Here is a 9,270-nt window from a genome sequence, read left to right as displayed (position 1 = left end):
TATGTATGTGTGTATATGTATATATTTGTATGTGTTTACATATATATATACATATTCATATATATGTATATATATTGGCTGTCTATATATCTATACTATATATATACAATGTATACAATATCTATACAATAATATATATATATATATATATATATATATTATATGTATACACATATACATGTATATATATTATAAATCTATTAATATAAATATACATGAATATGTGTGTGTGTGTATATATATATATATATATACATATAGTTTTCTTTTGGATTTCATCATAGAAATCCATAGATAGATAAAAAGCATTAGAAAGAAATACATTGTGAGTGTCACCGGCGATGATGGCGGGAACGCTCAACAAAACACTGAGCGTCGGAAAAAATGCTCAGCTGACTGTCAGCAACCTCTTGCATTAGCAGCCTTTTAACAATCCTCTCAATTCTACATTAACCATCGCTGATAAGAACGTGCTTAATGCTCTTCCTTCCGAACACCAGAGAAAAGCAAACTGAGCGCAAGAACAACTTGTGAAAACATGTTAATTGTTCAGGGAAAATTTGGGAACCCGGTGATGTAATAAGAGTGACATAGGTACGGATAGGATTTTCCAATAATTGTAGTTTTCCCCCACTCGATGGTATTTTTCGTGGACAAACCGGAGCAGAAATTGTAAAGTATAAGCGATCGGGGACTGAATTACTGCATGGATTTCGTCAGTGTCATTCTATGCAGATGATAAAAGAAACTACTTCTACACAATCACACCCAGAGTTTAATTTGTTTAATTTGAAAAACGTACTTCTTTTATTAGTTTTAAAGCGCAAATAGTGAAGAGAGTCAATCCCTGACATAGTTAAAGTATTCTTATAACACTGTCACAATCAAAGTAGCAATTACAACTTTGAAATTCATAAAATAAAAAGATGCTCAGCAAAGCGGTTTGCCTTTCTGCCTCACAGCACAATAGTTCCTGTGGGCGAAGCTTTTCTACGGGGGTTTCCTAGGGGTGCTCTAGTTTCCTCCAAAAACATGGAGCAGTTTAACCAAAATCTCAAAATGTCATGTAGGTGTGAAAGATTGAGAGTCTACCTTTAACCCCGTGACTAACCGGGATGCGCATTAGTGACAGCTGGGATCAGCTCCTGTGACCCTAAAAGCAGGATAAGCGGTGTAAAAAATGAAGAAATAAACATGAGAAAATTGCAAAATTAATTGAAAGACAAACATAGATTTAAAGACAAAAGGCCATTTGTGCGACGGAAGCGACACAACTCATTTCTAATCTTTGAACGACGTCTCTTCTTCCATCGTGTATTTGTCATCACACACGGCAGGAAACACAGGTGGGCAGTTTGTCACGTATTGTATATAAAACCAGGCTGCAGCACTTATTTTACAGCTTCATTGGCCTATTTGCTGTTAACGTCTTTGGTTGAGGTGTTTCCCTCATCGCTTTCAGCTCGGTGCCCCAGACAGACCTCCGTTTAAATCCGGTGCCCTTTGCAATAGCGACGTCCATTTATCTATTTTTGCATGTGTATGGGTTTATTTTGGAGAGGCCTCAGTCACACGGCTGAAAAGGAGGGGGCCTGTGTGAAAAAAGCTGCTTTGCCATTGGTAGCAGCTGTTGCTGCTGAGACTCCTCTGAGGAAATGGGGAATTGGACACACACTCATCCAATTTACCATTAACAAGACCTTATTGGATGCAGGGCCATAGGAACATGCGGCTTTGCCTTATGTGGCCGTGTTTAGATATGCTGCAGTTCTTTTGTGTGCGACCGGGGGTCTGTGGCAGACTTGGCATCTGTGGTCGGGATGGAAGTGTGATGTTTATAGTGATCTCAAATCTTCTAGCGGGCTCTCAGTTTTAGGCAGGGAGCCCGGTTTTTGTCACACACCAGAGAAAATAAAACGGTCATCGGAAAAAGAATTTTTCCACGGGACAAAAAAAAAAGGGAGTAATTAAATCGAAATTAAAGCGACCGTTTTTTTAAAGGGACATCGATGATAAAGAGATAATAAAAAAAGAAGGCGTTTGTCTTTGAGAATAAGATAACTTGAGGTTTCCAGTTTTTAATGTTGCCCACATTAAGACCTGAATAAAATATCGCAAGCTTTGGTCGCACGATCGCCGACGTCATCTCACGCTGGGGGTCCCTTGCAGTGAAATCGTCACACGAATGTATAAAAGATGTGTAATCATCTTTTAAGAACCTGCAGAAATGTAATTCTGCCACTTTGCATGTTCACTTTCAAGTCTTGTAAAACATCTTTGTCTGTCTTTCATGAACACGCCACACCTGTTCTTAAAAGCCGGAATATCCCAAAATTGTTGTCCCTCAACACACCTTTTTTTTTTCAGTTGGCACATGAAGATAAGAAGAAATTCTTCTCACAGTTTGACTGGAACATTCAGTGAGTGAAAACAAACAATCGTGTTGTTATTAACTTCAAAAACTGGAAAAACTGGATTATAACGTCTGGTCGGTTTGCAGAGAACACACGTGGGAAGCGCCCATCAGCTTATAGCGGCATGAACAACGCGGTCTTTTTTTTTTATCACGCTTTAATTAAACCGCGATCTTCCGATTCGATTTTTCATCATCTTCTGCAGACTCCGGCGACCGTGACTTGCTTCTGGAGCATCTCGGGTCGAGTGACGGACGAGGAGGGACAAGAATTCCCGTGAAAATTAATATGTATCTATATGACTTCATCATATCGGGATTGTCGGTTATTCAAGGCTTCGGCTCCTCGAGTGACACATTACATTATTAGTTCAACCTTTAGATTGAGTTTCCTGGAAATTAAAATACCTTATTTCAATGAATAGAAGACCTTTAGATGAGACAGTTCTCCTGATATGCCACTTAACCCTTGATGTATTTTAAATGCTATGCATGTTTGATTTTAAATAATCCCAAAAAAAAATAAAAAATAAATAAATAAACGAGTCTTTGATCTGGAGCTGAAACGATGCCAGCGCGCTCAAAATGAAACCCGGTTTCTGTGCTGAGTTGGAACAAACAAAGTTCCTGTTTTACTTTGAGGTCTGTTCAAAAGGGGGGAGGTGGGGATGTAATGTTACACGGGGAGATGTTATTTGGTAAACACGCAGTTGTCATCTTACAAACACAAACACAATCCAATGGAAAGATTAGCGTCGAGGCCCCTTTAAACGGCTTGTGAAAAATGAGCCTCCTGTCAGGCCTCTTATATAAATGTTTACCCAGAAACACCAAACATTGCGTTATTTTGTTTGCTTTACTTTGCTTCGAGTTTGTCCGGTGCCATAGATTAGTACTCTGGGTGGTTAAATGCGACTTTACCGTCACGGCAATAACTGGCGTCCGACCGCGACCCCAAAACCAGCGCATAAAAACGGTCGCTCCGAGGCCGGCGGGTCGCCACACGAGCGTTACCCTTCGGGGTGACGCTCTTCGGAACGAGGCCCGAGGTCTCGGGAGTGTTTCATCACTTTATTACCCTTTGGTAGAAGCAAGTGAGGTTGGAGCGAAAAATTGAAAAAAAAAAAAAAAAAGGAAAAAAAAAAAATCGAACGGCCTTAACGGTCCCTCAGAAGTCAACGTAATATTCCACTTCAATTGCCATGGCGTCGCTAACTGGCAAGTGAGGCCTGCTGCTGCTGCTGCTGCTGCTTTCTTGGCAAACGGAGAAGTTCTTAAGTGCTAAGCTGTAAATTTGCTTAATTTGACATGAGTCTAGGGGAATGGGATCATTTTCTTTCAGGGAAAAAGCCTGGCATATTGGCTGACAATACGCCGGGATAGTCCAACATGGTGTTCCTGCTCCTCGATGATGGCTGGAACACACAACGGACAGCGTTTGACGGAGCTTTAAGCCGCTTGACTCTGGCACCGGCATTCTGTGACTCATTCTAATGTTAATACTGTGAAAGCCTTTCAACAGCAATTCCTGTCAGCGAAAAATGATGATTTCCGGCTTAAAGTGGGCAATGTTTTTTCAGGCTGAAATGAAGAGGAAAGCGTTTGACGAGAAAGTGAAAATATGAAATGCAGATTGTGATGAGTGCTTTGATTTTTTTTTTTTTTTTTCTTTCACAATTCCCGCTGAATTATAACCCGCGCCTCGTTTCAAGATGATTCCCTCAGCGACTTTAACCGACGTGCATTTCAGAGCAGTGACACGACGGACGTCTGATAACCTTTATTTCCCCTAAATGTTGAATTGTAGCATTTGTGGAGTGCCTCTTCCCTTTCCCCCAGTGTGACAGTCACGGGCTGAAGGGTAATGTGAACAAACTTGAAATAGCATAGCTGAGGAGGAATGTGACAACTGCGGCATTTAAAAGATGGCATGTGACGGAGTTTCATTTTTAGAAATACACAGAAAACATATTGGACTTAAAAGGAGTTAACTAGGTTGCAAAACAAAGTAAAGCGTCGCCTCCTCGGAGTGACAATAGAAAGAAAGATCTTCATCCCGCCCTCCGTGAACATCGCCGGTCTTTAAAAAGACCGGTTTCAGGACTGCAGCTGTGACCTTCATAAAACAGAGCTGGGCAACAGGTGGGCATCATGTGTGTGCTAATCTTCCACATTATGGTTGTTGATAACAGACGCTGAGTGCACAGCCTGCTCGGTTAAAACTCAGTAATTTAATACGGAATACATCAGCAATGTGATATTTGTAGCATGAAAGAAGCAAAGGTTGGGAAGATTCTGTTGGTGCTAAATTTAGACCCAGCCCATCACGGACTATGGGTTTCTGTTACCAGAAGAATTCCGCGAGGACCACCGACCCTCCAAAACAAGACGTTGGGTGTCCACTGAGGGATTTTGGGATTTTATTTTTTACTCGCCGTCCCTCTTACTAATGGTAGGGAAATGTGGATAGTATTTCCCTGTGACAATCCATGCCAGTTTTGGAGGGCAAGGTCGCTGGATGTAACCCTCCCCCGCCCCCTCGCCTCGCCCCCCCCCCCCCATCAAACCAACATACTTTATCCCTCAATTCTCGCGCACGTCATGGTCACTGGAAAACCGGAGAACCGTGAGCGCGACAAGAACAAGTGACTCGACGGCTATGATTAGAAACCCGAGAGGCTGTGCCGTGAATTTCAAGTTGAAACCGAGGGAAAGGGCGTTTAAAAAAAAAAAAAAAATCACCTGCGTTCCGCCAGGAAATAACAGGAAAGCGTTCGCGGTTATTTTCCAAAAAAAAGGTTAACGGAAACATTTCGAGTCTTTCGGTGAAAAAAAAAAAAAAGGTGAATCGCCGTGTTGAGCTTCAGCGCTTGACTTTTTTTTTTTTTTTTTTTTTTTTTTATTTCCCTGGTTATATCATCCCCCTCCCCTGCGCTTCCCAGCGTGCTTCAGGTGTTCCAGTCAGGCCCTGTGATTAGTCTAATTTGCACGAACGCCGGCGAGTGCCACACCTGTTGCCCCTGTGCCGCCTGGAGCCGCAGACTCTCAGCAGGCTGACAGGCCTTCCCTCGGATAATCAAATCTCCTCACACCGGCGTCACAGTTCTCCACCAGGACAAGGGCAATTGTTTTGTTTTTTTTTTCGTTTTTCGCCTCCGCTTGTCTACGCTCATGTTTTCGTGGCCACCGCGCTTTTGACGGCTCATTATTGGACCATTCATAAATACACCGCGCAAAGCTCCCCATTTATTACGGCTATTTTTCCACAGCCTCTGTCGAAGACCGCTTCCTCCTCCTCCTCATGCGAACCGGCGCCTTTCTCTTCCTGACAATAATTGCGGGTAAAAGTCGTCCTCGGGTGCAAAAGACGCCGTGCACGTATCGGCTTTGTTTGAAACAAAGCCGACGCAAAATCAAGTGACATCAGCCTTCAAGCGGGCGGGCGATCCCGTTCGATTGTCGAATTTACATAGCGCGTCTGCGGTGGTTATTGGGCCTCGCGACTGAGGCCTTATACAGGCACAGCCCCGTGATGACCTTGGCTTGTCAAACGTTCTCATTTTCACCAGGAAGGAGCCAGCGTTCAGCGGCCGGCGTGAGTTGGTAAGCTGTTTTTAGACGGATAGCCGGCCGACAGCTTCTGAAGGTGACCCGTGCTTTCTTTCTGCCGAAACACAACTGGGGGAAGGTCATCGGTCAGAAAAAAAAAAAAAAATGTAAGGACTGCCAACCCATTAACATTTAAGTCGGCACTGACTTAAAAACTATTAATATTTTCGACACCATTTTGAGTCCACGTTCATGCTTGCAGTCATGCTCTTTGGCACAACCCAGATTCAAGCTACATACTATAAACAGCAGCATGTTCACCATGCGCTACTTTCATTAATGCATTTGTATGGATCACACTTCTTTTCCTGGAAACAACAACCCTGTGTCAAATTCAAGGCCTCTGACCAGGCAGGCATCCTTGTCATCCGCAAACGGTTCTATTCTGAACATTTCCCAACCCTACCGGGAACATTTGTTATTCGGGGCTGACCAATCGGGGCAAAGTGAAATTGTTCAGATCCATTTATGAAGAAAACAAAAAAAGACTTTGAAGATTTTTTTTTTTTTTTTTTTTTTTTTTACAGATAAAGGAAAAGAGATTAATTACTTCCTCAATTTAAAGGACAAAGGAATCTGACATCTGATCAGCTTCCGATTGGCTGTAATTGACAGGTTGCTCATCTCGTCACTGTCCGACTGGCCATTACCAGATGGTTCTGCGCGACAGACAATAGATTTTTTTTTTTTTTTGCATAGTTGGAGTAGCGCAGATATCCAAAACACACCACACTACAATTATAAAGAGAAACATTTACAATAACAGGGCCGAATGCTTGTGAGGCTTAAACCCAGAGGGTGTAGTAAACTATAAAGAAACTAAATTGTGGGGATTTGACGGTGAGAGGACGATGAAGGAAGCGTAACAGATTTTCAGGCTGGATAATGATAAAGATTACTCTCAACTGACTGTCATATCTCACAGGGAAGAGGAACCCGAAGCATTTTAGCTAAGAGCCACCCTTTTCCTGGCTTGTCTGTGACCTTTCCTATGCAAATTTTTATTGGACATTTTCCCTTATAGAGCACCACTGGAAATATTTGACAGCCAGGTTGAGCAGAGCTTTATGCTTCAACAACTGAATAGATTCTTGGTCGCGAATCCCCGAGAATCCGGATTTGTGAAATAAAAATATTCTTGACCAGGTACTGTAGAAGTACTTTTCAACCGGCGTAGATGATGCATGTACAGAATGGTGCAAATGGAGCCACGGCAGCCCTCTGACCCGCTCCTATGGGCTAACAACCCATTGCATTGATTGAAGGAGATACTCAGCCCTCTAACCTGCTGAGTGCTCAGTTCCAGTGAACAATGGAGTTCAGCACACGTCAATACACTATCCTATTGAGTGCTCTCCGTTTAGCAGCAAGATTGATGAGGTTAAAGCTTCCAACCAGGCGGCCGAATGGTATCAAAACCCAGGTGTTGGTTTGAAGAAACAATCCTTTCAGGTATCCGTTTAACACAAGGCGCTGGTAACTGGCTAATACACTGACTCCGTGTATTTGTTGTGCAAGCGTGGCATCTCCGTGTTGTGGGAGGTCGACAGCGGTGAATGTCGCGAAGACTCTTAAAATGAGGGTCCGATAGACGCTTTCTGGACAAGAATGCACTTCAACTCCCCTAAGACACTAAATGATGTACAAGAGGATTTATTACAGTAGGTCCCTATAAATCTAAGGTTGGCGTCAACTCCAGGGAGAGGTTAATGGATTACAAAGGGATGCAGTATTGAACCTCAGAGAAGTTTATACGCCTCATCAATATGTGGAACGCTATTGATCATTCAGACCTTGACAAATTAAATTCATACACTTGATAATACATGTTAATATTCGGAATGCTCAGCGTCGGGAAGTTTAAGCCAAAGCTCGGGAATCTTTATTTGTTAAATTGCTGAAGTTTCATGCGGCCAATGGTTGATGTGGAAATTCTACACATTCTGTTCCCTGAAATGAAATGAGTGGCAGCAGCGTACACTTTACAGATGAATGTAGTGACATCATCAAATACAAGTGCCAGTTGTTGGATGGAAACGTGGCATCACTCATTTGGTCAGCCAGTCGAAATCAGAAAAAAAACATGAAATAAACATCGCATCGAGGTACTGTCGGTTTCTGCTTGTGTCGTGCTTAATTAAAACATTTGCTTGTTTATTGATCCGGGGAAGCTCGAGTAGCGGTACACTTAAATGGAACTAATAATTATAAGTTGCGAACATGTCTTGCTGTACGGTGATGAGCTCAATTCTGTGTAATGACGTTTTAGGCACATCTGTGCTCGGTTTGTCCTAAATAATCAATTTGAACGTGTTGAAATTCAATCAAAGTAATAGCGTCACCAAAATGAGCGAATGGGATTATTATAGCTAAATAAAGGTGTTGTACTGTATATGCACCAGCGCAGCAATGAGTAATACATATAGATTTTGTGCAGTCCATAATTCAATTATGCCGAGCCATGTGTAGCATTAATGTCCCGCAGTTTGGCATCGCACGCACGATATGTTTACTATGCGATCACTCCATCAAAATATGACGTAAAGTGCCGGAAACCGAGCCTCAAAGGGTACCCTTTATAATAATGTATGGATATCAATCATCAACAAAAATCACAGCGAAATAAGAAATGAAAATAAATCTCTGCGCATCATCTGATAAACGTATTTTTCTATTGATTTAATTGTTTCTACCTCTTACAGGCTAAAGGAAACGCCCTCGTCTTTAGAGATTTTTGCACTGTCACTTAATGTTTTACTTATGAGAATGTTCTATTCTAATGACAGCACTGGAAAAGCACTCAAAGTCTACACAGTTTGATTAATAACAATAACCAAAGGTATTTATATACAGGTTTTTAACATGATAAATGGCTATGTCGCAAAAATCGAAAGCACAAAAAAACCCTTGATGGTAATGAACCATTAATACGGTCTTTCTGCGTATCTTTAATTGGTCCATCACATGTAAAACAGCCACACTGACTCCCCCTTCCTACATGTCATACCTCATTAGACATGTGCACGCCATGTCGGGAAAATAAGCCCGACTGGTTCTATACATCACCAGAGAGGACAGGCTCTTCCTGTCTTTGCTTCCTTTATGTTGTCCGGACATTTCTCCAGATTCTTGATAAAACTGGGAAAGCACTGGCGCGTCACCTTTTGTCAGGAGAAAGGAGAGGAAGCGTTTTAATGTGTTATCTTCACGCATCTGTGAAAATCAAAACTCTGAACTACATTCTTTGG

This window comes from Fistularia commersonii, chromosome 34, assembly GCF_037954325.1.
Source record: "Fistularia commersonii isolate RoL2024-O1a breed Wild chromosome 34, RoL_Fcom_v1.0, whole genome shotgun sequence".
Lineage (NCBI taxonomy): Eukaryota > Metazoa > Chordata > Actinopteri > Syngnathiformes > Fistulariidae > Fistularia > Fistularia commersonii.
Note: the sequence above shows the minus strand (reverse complement) of the source record.